This window comes from Ylistrum balloti, unplaced genomic scaffold (genome assembly GCF_031769215.1).
Source record: "Ylistrum balloti isolate Yb309-2 unplaced genomic scaffold, AGI_CSIRO_Ybal_v1 Utg370676, whole genome shotgun sequence".
Classification (NCBI taxonomy): domain Eukaryota; kingdom Metazoa; phylum Mollusca; class Bivalvia; order Pectinida; family Pectinidae; genus Ylistrum; species Ylistrum balloti.
Genome location: NW_026782408.1, coordinates 9,952 through 30,314, shown reverse-complemented (window position 1 = coordinate 30,314; position 20,363 = coordinate 9,952). Strand labels below are relative to the sequence as shown.

The window sequence follows — 20,363 nt, the reverse complement described above, 5'->3', positions numbered from 1 at the left end:
GAGGTTAATGTCAGAATGAGGTGTTCTGTATGTAGAGGTTGTGACAGAATGAGGTGTTCTGTATGTGGAGGTTAATGTCAGAATGAGGTGTTCTGTATATACAGGTTAATGTCAGAATGAGATGTTCTGTATGTAAAGGTTAATGTCAGAATGAGGTGTTCTGTATGTACAGGTTAATGTCAGAATGAGGTGTTCTGTATGTAGAGGTTAATGTCAGAATGAGGTGTTCTGTATGTAGAGGTTAATGTCAGAATGAGGTGTTCTGTATGTAAGGTTAATGTCAGAATGAGGTGTTCTGTATGTAGAGGTGTTCTGTATGTCAGAATGAGGTGTTCTGTATGTACAGGTTAATGTCAGAATGAGGTGTTCTGTATGTAGAGGTTAATGTCAGAATGAGGTATTCTGTATGTAAAGGTTTATGTCAGAATGAGGTGTTCTGTATGTAGAGGTTAATGTCAGAATGAGGTGTTCTGTATGTAGAGGTTAATGTCAGAATGAGGTGTTCTGTATGTAGAGGTTAATGTCAGAATGAGGTGTTCTGTATGTAGAGGTTAATGTCAGAATGAGGTGTTCTGTATGTAGAGGTTAATGTCAGAATGAGGTGTTCTGTATGTAGAGGTTAATGTCAGAATGAGGTGTTCTGTATGTAATGGTTAATGTCAGAATGAGGTGTTCTGTATGTAGAGGTTAATGTCAGAATGAGGTGTTCTGTATGTAGAGGTTGTGACAGAATGAGGTGTTCTGTATGTAGAGGTTAATGTCAGAATGAGGTGTTCTGTATGTAGAGGTTGTGACAGAATGAGGTGTTCTGTATGTAGAGGTTAATGTCAGAATGAGGTGTTCTGTATGTAGAGGTTAATGTCAGAATGAGGTGTTCTGTGTATTAATGTCAGAATGAGGTGTTCTGTATGTAGAGGTTAATGTCAGAATGAGGTGTTCTGTATGTAGAGGTTGTGACAGAATGAGGTGTTCTGTATGTAACGGTTAATGTCAGAATGAGGTGTTGTGTATGTAACGGTTAATGTCAGAATGAGGTGTTCTGTATGTAAAGGTTAATGTCAGAATGAGGTGATCTGTATGTAGAGGTTAATGTCAGAACAAGGTGTTCCGTATGTAGAGGTTAATGTCAGAATGAGGAGTTCTCTATGTAGAGGTTAATGTCAGAATGAGGTGTTCTGTATGTAAAGGTTAATGTCAGATGAGGTGTTCTGTATGAAGTGATTAATGTCAGAATGAGGTGTTCTGTATGTAGAGGTTGTGACAGAATGAGGTGTTCTGTATGTAGAGGTTAATGTCAGAATGAGGTGTTCTGTATGTAGAGGTTAATGTCAGAATGAGGTGTTCTGTATGTAGAGGTTAATGTCAGAATGAGGTGTTCTGTATGTAGAGGTTAATGTCAGAATGAGGTGTTCTGTATGTAGAGGTTAATGTCAGAATGAGGTGTTCTGTATGTAGAGGTTAGAATGAGGTGTTCTGTATGTAGAGGTTAATGTCAGAATGAGGTGTTCTGTATGTAGAGGTTAATGTCAGAATGAGGTGTTCTGTATGTAGAGGTTAATGTCAGAATGAGGTGTTCTGTATGTAGAGGTTAATGTCAGAATGAGGTGTTCTGTATGTAGAGGTTAATGTCAGAATGAGGTGTTCTGTATGTAGAGGTTAATGTCAGAATGAGGTGTTCTGTATGTAGAGGTTAATGTCAGAATGAGGTGATCTGTATGTAGAGGTTAATGTCAGAACAAGGTGTTCCGTATGTAGAGGTTAATGTCAGAATGAGGAGTTCTCTATGTAGAGGTTAATGTCAGAATGAGGTGTTCTGTATGTAGACATTAATGTCAGAATAAGGTGTTCTGTATGTAGAGGTTGTGACAGAATGAGGTGTTCTGTATGTAGAGGTTAATGTCAGAATGAGGTGTTCTATATGTAGAGGTTAATGTCAGAATGAGGTGTTCTGTATGTAGAGGTTAATGTCAGAATGAGGTGTTCTGTATGTAACGGTTAATGTCAGAATGAGGTGTTCTGTATGTAGACATTAATGACAGAATGAGGTGTTCTGTATGTAGAGGTTAATGTCAGAATGAGGTGTTCTGTATGTAACGGTTAATGTCAGAATGAGGTGTTCTGTATGTACAGGTTAATGTTAGAATGAGGTGTACTATATGTAGAGGATAATATCAGAATGAGGTGTGCTGTATGTAGAGGTTAATGTCAGAATGAGGTGTTCTGTATGTAGAGGTTAATGTCAGAATGAGGTGTTCTGTATGTAGAGGTTAATGTCAGAATGAGGTGTTCTGTATGTAGAGGTTAATGTCAGAATGAGGTGTTCTGTATGTAAAGGTTTATGTCAGAATGAGGTGTTCTGTATGTAGAGGTTATTATCAGAATGAGGTGTTCTGTATGTAGAGGTTAATGTCAGAATGAGGTGTTCTGTATGTAGAGGTTAATGTCAGAATGAGGTGTTCTGTATGTAGAGGTTAATGTCAGAATGAGGTGTTCTGTATGTAGAGGTTAATGTAAGAATGAGGTGTTCTGTATGTAGAGGTTAATGTCAGAATGAGGTGTTCTGTATGTAGAGGTTAATGTCAGAATGAGGTGTTCTGTATGTAGAGGTTAATGTCAGAATAAGGTGTTCTGTATGTAGAGGTTGTGACAGAATGCGATGTTCTGTATGTAGAGGTTGTGACAGAATGAGGTGTTCTGTATGTAGAGGTTAATGTCAGAACAAGGTGTTCCGTATGTAAAGGTTAATGTCAGAATGAGGAGTTCTCTATGTAGAGGTTAATGTCAGAATGAGGTGTTCTGTATGTAGACGTTAATGTCTGAATGAGGTGTTCTGTATGTGGAGGTTAATGTTAGAATGAGGTGTTCTGTATGTAGAGGTTAATGTCAGAATGAGGTGTTCTGTATGTAGAGGTTAATGTCAGAATGAGGTGTTCTGTATGTAGAGGTTAATGTCAGAATGAGGTGTTCTGTATGTAGAGGTTAATGTCAGAACAAGGTGTTCCGTATGTAAAGGTTAATGTCAGAATGAGGAGTTCTCTATGTAGAGGTTAATGTCAGAATGAGGTGTTCTGTATGTAACGGTTAATGTCAGAATGAGGTGTTGTGTATGTAACGGTTAATGTCAGAATGAGGTGTTCTGTATGTAAAGGTTAATGTCAGAATGAGGTGATCTGTATGTAGAGGTTAATGTCAGAATGAGGTGTTCTGTATGAAGTGATTAATGTCAGAATGAGGTGTTCTGTATGTGGAGGTTGATGACAGCACGAGGTTTTGATGTCGGAAGAAGACATCCAGAAAATCCTTTCGCATGAAATAAAATTCTCTTTCAACTGTATTGAATGAATTAAAATATTGTTCACAGGTTCTCATAATAATATGACAGCACATCACCGGAACTTTGTTTGCAGGAAAATTCTACTTTCACTTTCATGTTCATTTCTGAGAACTTAGTCAAACTGAACCCTGTCTGGATAAATTTAATGCAATGTGCAGTCACATACATCAAAAATGATATCATGCTGATTTTATGATATAATGAAGAATGAACTCGCTAGATACTCTGGGTTTCGAGATATGTGGGTTTTTTGTAACAAATGTGACCTGATATCTTGAAGGTAATCAAAGGAAATTTTGTAGAACTCCATCTCAGGAACTTGCTTACAAGTTAGAAAGACTATAAACTGTTTTTAATTACCATTATTGTGCATTTGAACCACAAGACCTTGAAAAGCTCCAGGTCAATTATCATGGGAAACTTAGAGTACTCTGCTACAGGTGTCTACTTGTCAAATACTAGGACTCCAGGTTTTCTGCAACTTAAAAGAATGATTCTTACAAATATTTCATATTTGACCTCGGTGACCTTGAAAATATGTCAAAATCATTTGTATTAGGAAACTTGATAGCACTTCATTCTAGATACTATCTGCTGGAATACTTTACCAGGACACTGTCATTTAATTTGAGAAGATTAATAAATCTTCTATTTGACCTCAATGACCTTGAAAATTGGTTGAGATGATTTGTTGGAAAATGTGTAGTAACTCGTCCCTGGAACCTCCTGACCAAAAATCAGTATCCTGTGTCATCTTTAATTTGAAAAAAATAATATATATATATATATATTATATTAAACCCTTGTTATTTTGAAAGTAGGTCAAGGTCATTCATATGTGGTACTTCATCCCAGGTACTTCCTAGCCAAATATCAGTATCCAGTTGTTTAGTTTTCTTGAAGATAACAGTTGAGTGACCAGTGGATCCTTCACCATATCATAAACTGACAGCACCCCCTTCAATAGGGGTTAACAATTGTCTCAGGACACACAACCTACTTTAATATAAAAAGCTAATGAATAATACAAGTCATGTGTCTGTATAATTATGATAATTTTATTTCACAAATTTCTATTGTGTATTTGTTAACAAAGTTAATTTTTGTAGATATCTTTTTCCTACCACACTTTATATCGCAATCCAAAATATGAAATTGTTTTCTGTATAATATTGTTATATATTTACATCAAACAATAATATTTTAAGTTTATAAATTACATTTCACATATCATATACATCAACAAATAAACAATTCTTGCCATATTGTGTTACTTGACAATAATGGAAAAGAAAACTGTGTCAAGAGAGGAATATTTGTTTGAAAAGTGTCAGTTAAGGGACTTGTGTATGACAGAAAGGATAAAGACCCTCAGCATAATCCCTTTCATAGAGATTTAGCAAAATCTTTGAAAAAGTATTTTTGACACCATGATCCACTATTTGTCTCCATATAACAAGGGTGTAGCAATCTGATGAATACTCGTTTTGTATAATTACAGCATAAGGATGCATTACAGCAAGATTATGTATAAAATAGGTAGAAGTCTATATATAATAACAGAGACCTGGGACAAAGGATATCACCTACAGGTGTATTATAACAATTGTACTGTAGAGATGTACCAGAGGGAAGTTCCATCCCTGAAAAGTACCAGAGCCTTGAGACAATAGATATCACTTACAGGTGTATTATAACAATTGTACTGTAGAGATGTACCAGAGGGAAGTTCCATCCCTGAAAAGTACCGGAGCCTTGAGACAATAGATATCACTTACAGGTGTATTATAACAATTGTACTGTAGAGATGTACCAGAGGGAAGTTTCATCCCTGAAAAGTACCAGAGCCTTGAGACAATAGATATCACTTACAGGTGTATTATAACAATTGTACTGTAGATATGTACCAGAGGGAAGTTTCATCCCTGAAAAGTACTGGAGCCTTGAGACAATAGATATCACCTACACTCAATTCTAACTTGTATAGTACTATACACAGATGATTTTGATATAATTTTCATACTAATTGGCAAGTTCTGTCTATAGAACAGAAAATTATCAAATGATACAACTGTAATAAATAACCAAATCATCAACATATAGATAAAATGTATTATCTGATGTCCCAGTAAAAACACCTACACATGTAATATAATCTCAGTTTACAACAATAGATGTTTTATACAAACATCAAACATCATATAGATAAAATGTATTATCTGATGTCCCAAATATAATCATAGATGTTTTATACAAACATCATCAACATATTAAAATGTATTATCTGATGTCCCAGTAAAAACACCTACACATGTAATATAATCTCAGTTTACAACAATAGATGTTTTATACAAACATCAACATATAGATAAAATGTATTATCTGATGTCCCAGTAAAAACACCTACACATGTAATATAATCTCAGTTTACAACAATAGATGTTTTATACAAACATCAACATATAGATAAAATGTATTATCTGATGTCCCAGTAAAAACACCTACACATGTAATATAATCTCAGTTTACAACAATAGATTTTTTATACAAACATTAACATATGTTAACGTACTCTATAATATATACAACCTATTTAGTCTTGCATCAATAAGACATATTTTATCAAATAAAATGGCCTTAAATTGTTTGCTGAAAATATGAATTATTATTATTTACAAAATAAACAATTCCTAAACACATACAGGAGTCAGGAGGAAATAAGCAATCTCAAGTTCTTTTCTTAAAACTAAATAAAACAAACATGCAATATCTGGTAAACAGTTAATTAACTTTCTGATTATAACTATTAATATATTCACTTGAGGAAAAAGACATCATTTCTACAACAAAACAATTATGAGAAATTTAATTGAAAAACAAGAGAATTTAATGTTTGCTCAGTAAAGTAATTTGGTTTTATGTACCTGAAAATATTTGTATTCAATTAATGAAGAGAAGAATTTATCAGAATGAAGCCAAGTCCTAAAAAGCTTCCTGGTTAATAATTCAGTGTTTATTGGTAACACATTAAAATAATCACTGACTGTTTGTTTTGGTTTTATTTATTTTAATTTCTAAAAAAAAAAAAAAAATCAAAATATTATATCTTCCTCTTAGAATACTCATGGTTAAATCAATTTTCAAGATAACGCGACTGTTTTCATAGGCCACAGTAAAATCCAGACTCCAGACATGATTTATCACAGAATTATCACGTTGCTCATTGTTGGAGAATCATCATAGCGAAATATTCCAAATAGCTCTTTATTCTAGAACACAACATAGTTCACTTTTTCTAATTAAAAACAACAAATAACACCACAAATTTAGTAATTCCTGAACACCCCTGATGGTTAAACCTGACCGTAGCCATACCATTCACGTACGAATATTTCCACTGAAATTGACATCAATCACTCGAACCTAGTCAAAGACGCCGCCTGCCTATTTTACCGCAGCGCGAAGTCGATCTTCAAACTCGTACAGGAAAATCATCATTATCGACAGATTTCCCTCATAAAAACAACGGAACATCACCTGGACTGGGAACAGGAAGGATATTAATGGTTTGTACTTATTATCAGAAGACGTTTTATAGATATAATACCTGCATGTTTATTTACCGAACACTTTGATAAGATGATCATACAAACTGTTGTTTAACCAACTGTATCTCTCTTTCCTTTGCTTTGCCAAGTCTAAAACAGAGTTCCCCTCCCCGTCAAGTATGGTTGTGATGTCATACTTACCTCCTGTTGATTCTATGTGTTGTTTGACGCGAGTCTCACACTTCGTGAACAAGTCTACATCTTGTCCGTACGACTCAGCGATGTAATGTAGACAATGACGGCCACGGTTGTCTACAGCTGTGAGCAGTGATGGACACTTCTCACATAAATAGACACACATCTCCTTGTTTCTCATCTCACAACTCACATGTAATACAGTCCGTCCTTCATTGTCTACAGCTGTGAGCAGTGATGGACACTTCTCACATAAATAGACACACATCTCCTTGTTTTCCATCTCACTGTTTCTCATCTCACAACTCACATGTAATACAGTCCGTCCTTCATTGTCTACAGCTGTGAGCAGTGATGGATACTGCTCACATAAATAGACACACATCTCCTTGTTTCTCATCTCACAACTCGCATGTAATACAGTCCGTCCACACACACACACTGTGTCCTGTGTACAACATGTCCGTCTGTCCCACACTGTTTATACAAGGTTTGAAGTGTAGTTCTCTCCACTGTCTGGAATATAGATAAGTTTCTTATACCGGCCGCGACATAGAGCGGGGTTTGTCCATCATTATTAGTGTCACGTACCAAGTGTGGATACTTATCACACAACTCAGTCACCATCTCTTCACTCCCCCACTCACACGCCTGATGTAGTACATTGTTGTTGTTGTACTCATCCCTCACTGTTATAGTGACGTCATACTGCAGTAGTTTACGTAACAATTCCACACTCCCTCCCTCCGCCACACACAACAGTGTGTCATTGTCAGGTTTGACTCCCACACTCAGAAGATATAAACCACATTCTGTTGAACCAGATTCACATGCATTATTTAACAAGCGATGTTTCTTCTCATCATTCAGGTATTTAACAACTTCCTTAAGTACATCCCACTCCCTCCCACACAAAAACACCTCCTGTAATCAATGACCAACAGTGTGTCATTGTCAGGTTTGACTCCCACACTCAGAAGATATAAAACACATTCTGTTGAACCATATTTACATGCTTTATTTAACAAGTCATGTTTCTTCTCATCATTCAGGTATTTAACAACTTCCTTAAGTACATTCACATCTCCCTTACCCCACACATCACCTCCTGTAATCAATGACCACCAGTCTGTGTCATTGTCAGGTTTGACTCCCACACTCAGAAGATATAAACCACATTCTGTTGAACCAGCACGACATGCTCTATTTAACAAGTGATGTTTCATCTCATCATTCAGGTATTTAACAACTTCCTTAAGTACATCCACATCTCCCTTACCACGATAAACACCTCCTGTAATCAATGGCCACCAGTCTGTGTCATTGTCAGGTTTGACTCCCACACTCAGAAGATATAAACCACATTCTGTTGAACCAGACAAACATGCATCATATAACAAGCGATGTTTCTTCTCATCATTCAGGTATTTAACAACTTCCTTAAGTACATCCACATCTCCCTTACCACGATAAACACTTCCTGTAATCAATGACCACCAGTCTGTGTCATTGTCAGGTTTGACTCCCACACTCAGAAGATATAAACCACATTCTGTTGAACCAGTACGACATGCTCTATTTAACAAGTCATGTTTCTTCTCATCATTCAGGTATTTAACAACTTCCTTAAGTACATTCACATCTCCCTTACCATCAAACACATAACCTCCTGTAATCAATGGCCACCAGTCTGTGTCATTGTCAGGTTTGACTCCCACACTCAGAAGATATAAACCACATTCTGTTGAACCATACCGACATGCTCTATTTAACAAGTCATGTTTCATCTCATCATTCAGGTATTTAACAACTTCCTTAAGTACATCCACATCTCCCTTACCACGATAAACATTCGTCTGTGTCATTGTCAGGTTTGACTCCCACACTCAGAAGATATAAACCACATTCTTTTACACCACATTCACATACCTTATTTAACACAGCACGTTTATCAACTTTTTTCTCATTCAACAACTCATCGAATCTTTTAACAAATACGGGATCTTTCCATACATCTAGAGACTGAATACCATAAACATACCTGCGACACTCAAACTCTCGGAGCAGACGTTCACACAGACATGTACACTGATCTGATGATATAACAATCATGTCTGTGGATGTTTTTGAGGTTGTGAGATAACCGAGGGATTTCACTGGACAATTCTGTATATAACCAACTGGTGTTTTGTTCCAATACAAACGAGCTATTGTGACATGTACAGAATCATGATTAAATCTGTATACTTCATCACCAGACCACCAATCTTCCTCCTTCACCACTAAAAATCCTAGCAATCTGTCTAAACTTTCTTTTACAAATCCTACTTTTTTCTTGTAAGTCAATGAGGTTCTGTCCTCCTCACCATCAATCAGATTAATATCAAATGATTCCTCTAACAATGTTTTGTTGATTTTATCACTGTTTGGGTCTAGATCTTTAACTTTTATCTCCCCTCCATTGAGGAAAAGAAACAAAATGGCACAACATTCTGATAATCTAAACAATGCTTCATTCAAAAATTCAAAAGGTTTCTCAAAAAATTCCCCACGTTTTGCCTGCAATACCCCAGAGTTATAGAAAAGGTGGCAGCATTGGGGAAAGCCAATGCTTGAAGCAGATTTTACAATACTTTCTATTTCTTTCTCTTCCCATTTATAATTGTTTGGTAGATATTTTTGTAGAAGTTCTTTTCTTTCCTCTAAAATCCTGTATGTGTCAGAACTCATGTCAATGAGGTTATCTTTGGTAAAAACTGGTTTCAAAGATCGCTCTTTCAAATCATTATATATTTCATTACGAATAGTAACAAGCAAAAAATTGGCCTTCATTTGTTGATCTACAAACAGTGTTTTTACATTATTAATTCTTTTGTTCCACTCAGCTACATCCGTATTTCTAACATTTCTCTCTCCAAAAATATCATCAATAAAAGTAACCAGACTCGAGTCTGGAGACAGTTTATCTAATGTCTTGATGTCATGAAGCTGAAGAGGTTGTCTGCATTGCTGCTCCTTGATCAGCCAGTCCATGAGTTGAAGGGCAGTCGAAGTCTTGCCGTCTCCTGTGTTACCCTTGATCATTATGACTCTGTTCTTTCCGAGTTTCTCTTGTGCGTCATGAAAAGCTTTGGTCTCCATGAACTTTTTCTCCTCTTTTTCTGTTTTAATCCTGTTTATAGTTTGAACTGTAAGAAAATAAAGAAAGGATATATATTAAAAATAAACTAAAAACCTTTATTAGTATACAGCACTTTAAATACGTTAAGATGTAACTTTTAAAGGGCAGTTTGAATGAACATACATTCTATACAACATTTTTATTCCTGTATTACCAAAGTCCAAGATATTATATTGGAATTTATTTTATATTGAATTATGTCTTTCACCAGAATACGACCCGTTTAATGTGTGTATTGTGAGGACCTATAGGAACGGAGAGAATTTGATGTTAGTTATAATAGGGATAAATCTGAGTAACTGTACTGAGATATTTGCGTTTGTGAACAGAAATATAACTTAATAGTTTGATGTCCAAATAATTCCATTGATGATGCATTCTGTTGTGATTCTGGTTTTGAGGAATCTGCTGTAACTTTTCTCACATCGTGCCCAGTCAAGTTGATGCGACTCACCTATCAAGGGTCTTAAGTCAGCATGGATTTCTGTAAAATAAATATTCATATATTTAGTAGGAGTAGTCAGAATTTAAAACACCTGAATTATTAATAAGTATGATTTTTTATGATATTTAGTCTTTAAAAGTTGCATTTTCTCTCTTAACTTCTTATTTGTTCTTATTTTTCCTTTATTAAATCTGAGGATATGGTAGTGATAATAACTTTATGGGTCTGTTAAAGGCAAGAGGGTGACCAAATGACAGCTTACAAATAAAATTTGAAACTGATCCATCCAATTCTTAAGTGCTTCTCAAGAAATAGCAATAACAAATATTATAAGTATCAACATGCATGATAGCCATGATTTAGCCATTTTTATCGTTCCGAAATTCCACAATGCAATAGAAGGGACCAAATTTGAGAAACTACACAAAAACTTTAATAACCAATTCTTGATGGACAGACACAATATTCTCTCATATCCCGCCATATTGGATAGAGTTTGCCCATGTAAGATAGCTATGTAAGAAAATTCTATCTTACATGGGCAAACACGTGCGCAGAGTAATCTGTGTTCAAGGGAGACAACTCTTACAGCGTCGTCTGTTTACATCGATCGGTCATCGTCATGTCAACAAGAAAACACGGTTAACACCTACAATCCTGTATCACAGAAACAATCTGAAACTCGCATCGAATCCTTGTTTGCTGGTTCTCACATTGAAAATTGCCAAATCACCGTAAATATCACCACAAATGTTCCACCACCCAAACGTCGTCGAATGATGGTGATCGAGAGCGACAGCGACTCGGAAAAGGAGATAATGTGACGTCACGCCTTGAATTTATGAATGGAATTCCTTTGACTATGGTGACGTCATGTCAGCGTCACAGTATTTTGAAAAAATGTTAAAACAGTAAAAAGATACATTGATATATTTCTTAAAATGATCAAATATGTGATTTTGATGATAAAACCATATGTTGAATTATAAAAACCCGTTCCTTGTTGATTTCTTTGAAGTATTTGACGGAACAAGCTCTTTTCGCGGATGTTTACTTACACATACTATATAATCACACAGAGATCATTTTGGTTTTTTCATCTGCGAATAATATATTCATCCTGCAATATACAGAAAAATGGTTTGAAATTTGACAGCAAACTGAAAGTTTGCAAAATATGGGTATGATCGTTAAGAATATCCAGTTCGTTTTTTTATAAAAACCTCGGATTAAAAAAAAAAGGGAAAAAAAATGAAGATAATGGCCGACCGACTGTCCTTTTCCCAAAATTTTGGTAAAGATATGAGAGAGAAAAAGACTCTTTCATTATGTGTGTATGTAGGATAGGGATATTCCACCCTCGGGGTTACAAAATATGGTAAAACCCTCAGCAGAGCCTCGAGTTTCACCATATTTTGTGACCCTCGGGTGGAATATCCCTATCCTACATACCCGCATATGAAAGAGTCTTATAAGAATTCCTTATTACAGGTACTACTTTAGACCAGCAAAATATATAGTAGAAAAGGATTTTGAGGAGTGTACTATCATCAGATGGTCCGTTAACAATAAATATGACTACAGGCTTAGATTCCTAAAACCTGCTCTGACTATTGGAATCTTTGATAACACTCCACTATATTATGGTTCTTTATCATATTCAGAAAAGAACCGTTCAATATTATTATAACAACTGTGTGCATGTTGCTATTAAACTTGCCAATGGTGTGACTTTTGCTGACTGTTGAAGCTGTGACTGCAGACACATCATTTAATTAATTAGTCAAACCAATTCTAATATCATTCATTTTCATCCTAATAGTCTACACAGTTATATCAACTTTTAAATAGTCATCCATGTTCATGTATATAGTTCCCTGACCAAGTACCTGTCTAGCTGCACAACTCCACCTTACATAAAGTAGCTTCTTGTTACTTATATACAGTCAACCTGTACTCACATGTACTACTCACACAACTAACTTGTACTCATGTGTACATTTCACATGTACTACATACTCACACAACTAACCTGTACTCGTGTGTACATTTCACATGTAGTATATACTCACACAACTAACCTGTACTCGTGTGTACATTTCACATGTAGTATATACTCACACAACTAACCTGTACTTGTGTGTACATTTCACATGTACTACATACTCACACAACTAACCTGTACTTGTGTGTACATTTCACATGTACTATATACTCACACAACTAACCTGTACTTGTGTGTACATTTCACATGTAGTATATACTCACACAACTAACCTGTACTTGTGTGTACATTTCACATGTACTACATACTCACACAACTAACCTGTACTTGTGTGTACATTTCACATGTAGTATATACTCACACAACTAACCTGTACTCGTGTGTACATTTCACATGTACTACTCACACAACTAACCTGTACTTGTGTGTACATTTCACATGTACTACATACTCACACAACTAACCTGTACTTGTGTGTACATTTCACATGTACTACATACTCACACAACTAACCTGTACTCGTGTGTACATTTCACATGTACTTCTCACACAACTAACCTGTACTTGTGTGTACATTTCACATGTAGTATATACTCACACAACTAACCTGTACTTGTGTGTACATTTCACATGTAGTATATACTCACACAACTAACCTGTACTTCTGAGTACATTTCACATGTAGTATATACTCACACAACTAACCTGTACTTGTGTGTACATTTCACATGTAGTATATACTCACACAACTAACCTGTACTTGTGTGTACATTTCACATGTACTACTACTATTACACAACTTGTACACATTTGTACATACTACACACAACTACTCACACAACTAACCTGTACTTGTGTGTACATTTCACATCACACAACTAACCTGTACATACATATTCACATCAGTAATATCCTTACTACACAACTAACCTTACACATTTCACAGGTAGTCAATATCCTACACATGTACTCACACAGGTCTAACCTGTACTTGTGTGTACATTTCACATGTACTATACACACACAACTCAGTACACATTTCACATACACTCACACAACTAACCTGTACTTGTGTGTACAATTCAGTCATATCCTTAATACACAGGTCAGTCAATATCCTTAATACACAGGTCAGTCAATATCCTTAATACACACGTCAGTCAATATCCTCAATACACAGGTCAGTCAATATCCTTAATACAGAGGTCAGTCATAATCCATAATACACAGGTCAGTCATAATCCTTAATACACAGGTCAGTCAATATCCTTAATACACAGGTCAGTCAATATCCTTAATACACAGGTCAGTCAATATCCTTAATACACAGGTCAGTCAATATCCTTAATACACAGGTCAGTCAATATCCTTAATACACAGGTCAGTCAATATCCTTAATACACAGGTCAGTCAATATCCTTAATATATATCCTTAATCACAGGTCAGTAATATCCTTAATACACAGGTCAGTCAATATCCTTAATACACAGGTCAGTCAATATCCTTAATACACAGGTCAGTCAATATCCTTAATACACAGGTCAGTCAATATCCTTAATACACAGGTCAGTCAATATCCTTAATACACAGGTCAGTCAATATCCTTAATACACAGGTCAGTCAATATCCTTAATACACAGGTCAGTCAATATCCTTAATACACAGGTCAGTCAATATCCTTAATACACAGGTCAGTCAATATCCTTAATACACAGGTCAGTCAATATCCTTAATACACAGGTCAGTCAATATCCTTAATACACAGGTCAGTCAATATCCTTAATACACAGGTCAGTCAATATCCTTAATACACAGGTCAGTCAATATCCTTAATACACAGGTCAGTCAATATCCTTAATACACAGGTCAGTCAATATCCTTCCTTAATACACAGGTCAGTCCTTAATATCCTTAATACACAGGTCAGTCAATATCCTTAATACACAGGTCAGTCAATATCCTTAATACACAGGTCAGTCAATATCCTTAATACACAGGTCAGTCAATATCCTTAATACACAGGTCAGTCAATACACAGGTCCTTAATACACAGGTCAGTCAATATCCTTAATACACAGGTCATTCAATATCCTTAATACACAGGTCAGTCAATATCCTTAATACACAGGTCAGTCAATATCCTTAATACACAGGTCAGTCAATATCCTTAATACACAGGTCAGTCAATATCCTTAATACACAGGTCAGTCAATATCCTTAATACACAGGTCAGGAATTATCCTTAATACACAGGTCAGTCAATATCCTTAATACACAGGTCAGTCAATATCCTTAATACACAGGTCAGTCAATATCCTTAATACACAGGTCAGTCAATATCCTTAATACACAGGTCAGTCAATGATGCATCTTTCATGGCTAGTAGCAATTTCTAGTAATTGGCGGACAAAGGAATGTTGTATCATGGCTTCAGTCCTTCGGACCAGGTGAGCTAATAAATATCAAGCAATGCTTCTGACAAAATTTTGGTAATATCCTGCAATTCCAAAGAAAAATGTTCTTTAAGGAATTTATCGATTTTCCCCATTGTGCCCCGTCCCAAAGGAGTAAGATCCACCATTTAGACAATGTTATTTCCCCTTCCTCGAAAGATCATTGAGACCAAATTTGGTTCAAATTTGCTTAGTTGTTTTTGATTGGTTGCAATTTATATGACGTTGGCAGACGCCAGACAACATGGTATCCTTACAGCTTACTTGGCTCTTCAGGCCAGGTGAGCTAAAATTATCCAAAATGTTCGCAGAAAAATATCTGACTTTTTCTTGTATTAACTACATTCTTAATCTTATATACTACACTGTTTTATAAAAAATCAATATTTACTAGGGCTTGTACTTGTACTGGAGCCCCAAGCCAGACAGACATGTTGACAGGCTGTACAACATGACACGTCTGCCCATCAAAATGTCTTATATTTGGTGTTAGGACTGAAGGGAACTTGGGCTGATCAAGACATGTCTGAAGTCATTCCATTCATATTCTACAGTAGTTAAAACACTAGTAGATATTACTATATAAGATAATACATCACCCAATCAGTATGGAACAGTTGTCTAACTTTATTACATTATTTCCTTGTAATTCAATGACTATACACGTTATATTTTAGGTTTTACCTCCTGTCAGAAGGTAACATCAATAAACAAGTGCAGTACTGATACAGTGATACCAACCTATTACAAAGTCTAACTTGAAAATAGAGCTATCTACACATCTGATCTAACCAGTAACTATTGTACATAGGAATGTGACGTCATGTACCGAGGGCGACCTACACATCTGATCTAACCAGTAACTATTGTACATAGGAATGTGACACCATGTATCGTTGGAAATCTACAAAACTGATATGTGCTTTTAAAACAAACCTGTAGATTGTTGCTGGCTTGTATCTGCTGGACCAGCTTCACCTACAAGTAAGACAATGTTGTCACATGATAATTAATAATCACAATTTTTTTTTCACCAGTTCATTTAAGTGTTTCAAAGGATCCACAAGTATGACATAACTAGTGGTTTAAATATTTTCCCTACCCTAAAGACAACACTCTTTGATATGGCTGACTGATCCGACTAAACAAAATTCTATTTTTACTAAATTTCTCCAAAAATTGAAAAAAAAAATCTTCATCCAAGGGTGATTCAGACCAAACCGAGACAGAATCATGACATACCTATAGAAGATGAAATATTTTAAAGAATTGCTATTTCCCCAATAACAGGCCTGTTCCTCAAACCTTAAGTGCCGAGAAACACGGTTAGTTTGTATAAAACTGAATCCTCTTCACCAAGGATGTTTGTAACTAAATACAAAGTATGGAATGAACAGTATTGATTCTACACAGTAATAAGCTGAACCAGAAATCAGGACAATCAGTGTGATACATCATATCAATACTGCTTCTATACATCAGACCCAATATCACATCACACTGCCAGCAACTAATTCTGATCATTATTATTGTCAGTTCTCACCTCTATTCAGTATATCTTTAATAAATTTTTCTTTTTGTTCCACATAATTAGCCATTCTTGGATTTATCAATCTTAATTTTGATGTTAAATGTTCATAATTTCCTATTGAAATCTTCGCAGCATTACGAAGGTGTACAAATAGGTCATCTATATCTTTGATGTTTGTAATCTCTCGTGGAGATAGTGGGCAATCTCTGAATAGATTCTTCAATTCATTTATTTCTGAGTCGGTTAACTTTTGCTGGAGTCTTAATGCCAATAGATTGTGGGCGGCTACAGCTTCTTCATTTACAGATGCCATTTCTTTGATCTCTCACACCTGAAAAAGATAAAAAAAAAAAAAAAAAAGATCAATTATCTTTATTAGACACAAAATTTTAACAAGAGACCCATGGGCCTTAACGGTCATCTGACATAAAATACAAGATTTCAAATTTTGAACTTATTCACCTGGATTTAAGAATCAAGGGCACTCAGCCACCACCTTGAAAGTGGATTAAGGTTATTCATTTCAACAAACTTCGTAAACCTTCATCCCAGCATGCTACAGGCCAAATATCATCACCCTGGGTGTTCTGGTTATTCAGAGGATGTTTGAAGTAACAAACTTTGGTCAGGACCATGTCACGATCGTTTCCGGTAAGTTTCAGCTCAATGTCACAAATAGAACTTGAGAAGAAGTTGAAAATGTGTTTTCAATGTATTTTCAAAATGGCGGCCATCTTGGATTTCGGACCAACTCGAAATTAACAAACTGTGGTCAGTGCCCTGTCACGATCATTTCATGTAAGTTTCAGCTCAATGAGACATGTAGAACTTGAGAAGTTGAAATTGTCTACGACGGACGACGCCGGACAAAAGGCGATCGCCCTTCGGGTTAGATGACCTGAAAAAGGCAAAAATTATGTAAATAATAGGTTTTGAGCCCTGACTTTAGTACACTGTACATACTGTTGTGACACCTTGATTACATGATTTAATATTTGAAACAGTAATAGTTTCTTTGGTTTAATACTGTCCATGGCAGTTGTAACTATTGTTAATTAGCATTACCGCGTCGTGTCGCTAGATCACGTGACCGTCACTTTCTGTTTATATGTATTTTGCATTACGGCCCGCGCTAGGCATATTGCGTATGGTTATGTAATGTGTGTAATTGTGTGTGGTGTTAAGTAATGTGTTGTATTCTTTTGTTGACCGGACTGACCACTCCAGACACATGTGCGCTGTCTATCTTCCTGTCCTTCCCCGCTTTTCTGTCTTTCTTTTCACTTGGGCAGCAGATTTCAAAGGGGTTGGACGTTATTTGAAATACAAGTATACATCTCCAGCACCACATGCAGGGTAAGTTGCCGTGAACTATTTGTAAATGATTATTATTCATTAGTTATTACCATTGCTTTACAAGTTCAGTCTTTCGTATTTTACACATTCACGTATATTAACTCTTACTTCAGATGTCCAGTGGTTCGCATTATGTATTGTAAAGTAATTGTGTGGTGCGTTCGATAACGTTTTGTAAAAGTAGTTTTATTTGCTCGTATTGTATACCCGTGTGTTTGTCTTTTTAGGGATTTCTTTGTGCTGATAATAAATTTGATCCCAATACCATTGAACCACCGAGTCAGTCGTTATTCAAAACGAATCCTTATTCCACACTCTTATTAAGATAAATGCAAGCAAACTAATACTTTATAAATGATACGGTAAGGTATGTATGTGTGTATGTGCAGTGTGTGTGAAGATGTGTGAAAATGTAATATGTTTACGAGTGTTTGTGTATTTAGAATGGTTTCAAAATAGGACATGTTAAATGTTCTATATGTTGTATTTACTCTGCTACTCCATATAAATGTGTTTGAGTGAATGGATAGCAATTTATTTGATACGTGGACACATAATGATGATGATGATGATGATGATGATGATGATGATGATGATGATCATGATGATGCAGAAATACATTTTCCGTGTGCTCAATAATAGGTCCGAGGACCGTGCCCTGTGGGACCCCGGATGTAAGCGGGACACGATCAATCACTGCCGAATGGTTATTTAAGAAAGCGGGAAATCCAGTTAACGGGTGTTAGACTAGAAATAGAATAATTAACTCACAGAGATCAAAGCGTTATCAAGTTGCGCTTTCCTGATGATGTGTAATTATGAAATATTTCGTTTTAATTTGTTTTAAATGGCAACGGCGACCAGGACACCCTCCATCAACTACATAGAAATCATGACGATTAAGCGATTGAACCAACCAACACGAAAGAGAAACGCCAGTCACCGGACATATTGCTGCTGAGAAAGCATGCTACAGGCCAAATATCAAGCCCATTGACCTTGCTAACATATTTGACCCCTGTAACCTTGAAAATAAGTCAATGTCAATCATTTTAACAAACAGCATGCTACAGGCAAAGTGACAGCATCTTAAGCCCTTCGGTTATTGAGTCAACCTCATTAAATTACGAATTAAAAAAAAAATATCATATTTGACCCCTGTAACTTTGAAAGCGGGTCACGGCTATTCATATCAACATACGTGGTAGCCCTTCAACCCATCATGCTAAAGACCCAATATCACCACCCTGGGTATTTTGGTTATTGAGAAGAATTCATCCTGACCCTTAGACTCAGATAACCTAAACAACGGGGTCGGTACACCGACACATATCCGGAAATGTCATGATATTCAGTACGGATTAAAATATAATGCATTCTGTCACCGTATTGAATCACTATCTTATGTTTAGCGGAAAAATTCTGAAACTTCATTTGTCATTGAATAACTCCGAGCCACCGGGTTACTGGAAGCGCCAAGAGCGATAACTCTTGAACAACTTAGTCACTCTTTCTGAATCTTATTTAGTTATCAGCGTTTGTCCCAGTAGTTTTAACGTTAATACAGTTAAGCAAGCTTTATTCAAGATATAGTTAAATAACGTCAGTATCTTTAAACATTTCCCCCAGAGTTGAAAATACATAGATGTTTGTTTTAAATAACAAACGATTTTGAAAACTACAAAATCGACTGGATTACGGGACTGGTACATGGTGGTAATTTAAGACATTACCAATACCATTTTGTATATTACTTATCTGGAACGCTCGACATATTTTCTATATTTACTTTATTATAATTCATAAAGATGGTAAGTAACATTCATCACTTCATTATATACCTCAATGTCATCTACTTGAAACAACGGTTGATTACAGTCACTAATTACAATAGGATGAAATAATAGAATTACACTACCACCACTGGGATTCGAACTAGTGACCTTCCGGTCTCTAGCCGGACATTCTACCGCTCGACTAAAAGGAAATCTCAACTGTTTACAGTAGTTTTGAAACTTCATTATATCATTAGGTTTATTCACTTTAAGAATACTAACCAACACTTTATCATACACATGACTGGATCGACCTCATTTCAAAGAAAATGTTTCATTTTTTTTTCTTCTATATCTAAGTCCGTGCTTGTAGTTATTGAGGAAAAATACCCACTTAACTACGTACATAAGTAATTATAAGCATAGATATTATAAGTAAAATATGCTTAATACAAACTATGGCTCCGAGAGAAAGTCATTCCTGAAATGTATGTCCTAAATAAGAAAGCATTTTCTTAAATGGTATAAGATACTGATTG

At 35.7% G+C, this 20,363-nt stretch overlaps 1 pseudogene; it reads right to left on the bottom strand.

Annotated features, from left to right (window-relative positions):
* Positions 1-5,618: 5,618 nt before the first annotated feature.
* LOC132557472 (uncharacterized) lies at positions 5,619-11,002 on the bottom strand (annotated as a pseudogene).
* Between the last annotated feature and the right edge of the window lie 9,361 nt (positions 11,003-20,363).